General features: G+C 46.0%; 1 pseudogene; it reads right to left on the reverse strand.

The window, feature by feature from the left end:
- Positions 1–979: 979 nt before the first annotated feature.
- LOC129669663 (grainyhead-like protein 2 homolog) lies at positions 980–2,884 on the reverse strand (annotated as a pseudogene).
- Positions 2,885–3,890: the final 1,006 nt, after the last annotated feature.

Here is a 3,890-nt window from a genome sequence, read left to right on the forward strand (position 1 = left end):
GGATAGGGCCCCAGGGATAGAGCCCCAGTACAAACCTTTTCGGAAACTTTGCATAAGCCTCAAAGTGTCCCATACCAATGCTAAAGAAGGCACTGACAGTACAGCCTTTCCTAAACAGCTCAAAGGACACCCTTAGACAACAAATCACCAGGAGACAAAAATGTAATGGCCTCAAGGGAGAGTCATGTTTGAGGGGAGAGGGCTCCATTTGGGGAAACAAGTCCTCAGCATGGCTCAGTGGAGAGTCCATCTTGGCATGCACCAGTCACATGACACCTTAAAGGCCTCTTTCCTAGCCTCCTATCAGATAGAGCACAATGTTCTGAGTCTCTAGGTATGTCCCCTCCAGGGCAACAGCAGTAAACATGCCCACACACCACAGGTAAAATATATTACTGTGATATTAGATACAAGTTATGTACATGACTGTCAAGCACAATTTGCTGAGATCCCCTGGAAGCATTTAAACAAAATGACCTTCCTCAGAGCCATCTGTAGGTTTGGGGCCAGAAAATGGGTGTCCTCTTTACTCCACCAATGATGACTGTGCCAAGAAGCAGCTCATCTTGTCCATCCACTCAAGAAATGTGGAGAGGTAAGAAAAAAGATATCGCAGTTCCCAAGGCTCTTCGAGATGAGTGGACTAGCTGTGTTTCTCTTGAAGGGGAACTCTGGAAGTCTCATGTGGAGCTATCACTAACTTGTAGAGTCCTGGAGAGCCTGGACTCCAAGCTCTTGGGGGAGAAATGGACAATAAATAAGGGCCTGAAAGGCTCAAAGAAATTAGCTGAGAGGCAAAGGCTTCAGTTCTGAGCAAGTGGAAGAGCTGACTGTTGGTCAGTTGGTGGGCCTTGGGCCCCGCCCCCTTCCCAGCACTTGAGATGGGTGAGATGGGTCTCCAGGTTGTAGGGCAGTGAGCCCACCTCTCCCAGGAAGGAGTGCACTGGAAGCTCCTGTCAAGGGGACTTGGGCCTAGAGCTCAGATCTCCATAAGCGGGATCTTGAAGCCTTCCACCATGCTCTCCATTTTGAAGAATGAAGGTGTCCTCATTTGAATAGTGTTCAATGATGTTGTCATCCATGTTCTCCAGGCCACCCTTTTTGCTCTTCTTATGAAGCTTTGTGATTTTCTCCACTGGCAGCCCATACTTCTCAGTGATTCCATCAGGCCCTTCACTGTGGGTGAACTCAGCATCAGGGCGTTGGACACCTCATCACTCTCCTTCTGCATGTACAAAAGCACTAGCTTCACATTTTCTTCTTTAATCTGCTTAGATGGTGTCGGACCAAACTTCTCTTCCATGAGCCTGAACATCCATTTAATGAGGACACTGCCTTCTTGAGTCCGTCATCTGTGTTGTAATATACCTGTCCAGTCCTCTGCAGGTCTGAAAAGTGAACATCTGGTTTGAAGAGCACAGACTTGGAATGCAGGTCAGGCATGGTTTTGAAGTATATGTGATGTCACTTTTCTTCTGTAAAGGTATGACAGCCAGCTTCCCATCAAAGGAGTTGTTGCGCTGGATTTGGAGGCCTGGCCCTTCTCTCTCTTCCGCTTTCTCTCTTCATCTTGGATTTTTCTTTCTGCTCCTTTGTCTAAGAAGACCTTGATCTGGAAGTATGCTCTGTGGACGGGTTTATTGCTGCAGTTATTGTAACTGTATGTGTCAATCTGAATCATCAAAGGAAATCCTTTCACACCCTTCTGGGAGGAGAAATCTGTACTCAAGCAATTCATGGTGGTGAAAAATCTTTGCCTCTTTGTTCACATCCCAGGTGAGGGAAACAGCATTGTATGCGATCTCTTCGATGTTTCCAATGGTGCTGAAGCTCTCCTTGTAGTCAGTGATGTCAAGGACCCTCTGTGCTTGGCAGTGTGCTGCCAAGAATGCCAGTACTTCAAGTTTTTCAGCTGTTTGTTTCGGTTTCTGTTTTCACTGAAGACCACCATTACCACACTCCTGAATTTGCTGATGGGGTGTTGGAAGCATTTGTTGTCTCCAGTCTCACTGAGTGTTATGGCATATAATTGTCCTTTTTTGAGGTAGGTCATGGGGCCCTCCCCCTGCTTCTGATGGCGAGATTTGGTGGCTTCCAGGGTGTACTGAAATGTACCACTCCCTGCCTGGTCATACATATAGTCTTCAGCACCAGCAGAAGTACTCGGAAACTTCTCTGAGGTCCCATCCTTGAAGCTCTCACTGTAAGTGCTGCAAGCGTATTGTGCTGGTCCTTCTTGAGATAGGAGCTGTGACTGGCTATTGAGGGAAGGTCATACTGAGTCTTTTCAAATATGCGCGGAGGTAGTACACAGGGGTGCTGTGAACACTGGTGTGAAATCCTCAGCTTTCACCACAGTGATGCCTGACATGGGGATGACGGCCAGACTCTCCGTGATGGACACGTTGTACTGATCACGCTTGGAACTCCCCACGTGCTCTTGTCTCAGGCAGAGGTTCACTGGGGTGGTCTTCAGGACCTGCTCTCGGTTCTCTCCTCCACTCAAGTGGCTCTGGACTTCACTGGTGCCGAGACAGTTTCTTTTATCCGGGTCTTCTTGGCTGTCACTTGCTTTGCTCACAGACAGAATTTACTTGTCTTGAGGAACTTGTAGTAGTCATAGAGAAGGCCTAAGGCACTGTCCTCATCCCTGTTGATGTTCATCATGGCTTAGGTGGCCACAGTCAAAGGGTTCTCCAGGTATGACTTCCAGGCTTCATCCTCAGTCATATAGGCTCTTTGGGTGTTGAAGGGAGGGTCACTGGGAATGGGCACTAAGGCCACTAGTCTTTTATTATTGTCTGACTCTTGTGACACATTTAATCCAATGAACTCGTTGCCTTTTCCTGGAGCCTCAGCCTCTGGTGAAACTGGACTTTCAAGTCTGTGCAGATGAAGGTGTGTTCCGAGAGCACAGAGATGGCAGAACAAGAGCTACAGGTAATTCTGCTTTCATCCTTCCTCACCACTCTTGCTTGCTTGTGCCCTCACCTAGCCAGAAAGGTGAGATGGGGGGGCCTTGAATGGGGCCTGCATTTGGAGGTGGCCCAGTGTGGAGTCCTCCCGGACCATGATAGGGGCAGACACAGAGTGGAAAGCCTCAAAGTCACATTTTGTTGAATATAAAACTGGTATGTTTATGGTAGAGAAATTTGGAAAATCGGAAGTTAATACTCAGCTTCTAGAGAATGCTATCTTAACAGTAACTGTAAACACACACACACACAGGGCTATTAGTTTTGTTTTGCTCTGTTCTGAGACTGGATCTACTGCATGAGATATCGGTTTTCAGTTTTCCACTCAATCTAGTTAAACAAGCGACCTGTCTGTGATTTAGTTTACAACCCTGTGCTTTGCCTTTCTATTCTATTGTTGGAAAAGCTTTAGTGTGCTCTATTGTATTAGATATCATTTCTTTTGTTTTCCCCTCAAACTTGTTAAACAAGCGACAGGTGTGTAATTTAGATTACAACCTTGTTCTTTGCGTTTCTGTTCTTTTGTTGGAAACGGGTTGATATGCTCTACGACACTAAGAATCAGTTTTCTGTTTTTCACTCAACCTAGTTAAGCAGGTGACACATATGTGACTTAGTTTAAAACACTGTGCTTTGCATTTCTGTGCTTAGGTTGAAAACATGTTTGTGTGCTCTACTGCATGAGATATCAGTTTTCTGTTTTCCACTCAAGGTACATAAATAAATGACTGGTGTGTGATTTAGTTTACAATTCTGTTCTTTGCGTTTCTGTTCTTTTGTTGGAAACGATTTGATATGCTCTACTACACTAGGTATCACTTTTCTGTTTTCCACTCAACCGAGTTAGGCAAGCGACACGTACATGTTGGTTTACAACACCGTACTTAGGTTTTCTGTTATTCCTTTGGAGACGGG

The sequence above is a fragment of the Psammomys obesus genome, unplaced genomic scaffold, assembly GCF_907164565.1.
Source record: "Psammomys obesus unplaced genomic scaffold, mPsaObe1.curated_primary_1811, whole genome shotgun sequence".
Classification (NCBI taxonomy): Eukaryota; Metazoa; Chordata; class Mammalia; order Rodentia; family Muridae; genus Psammomys; species Psammomys obesus.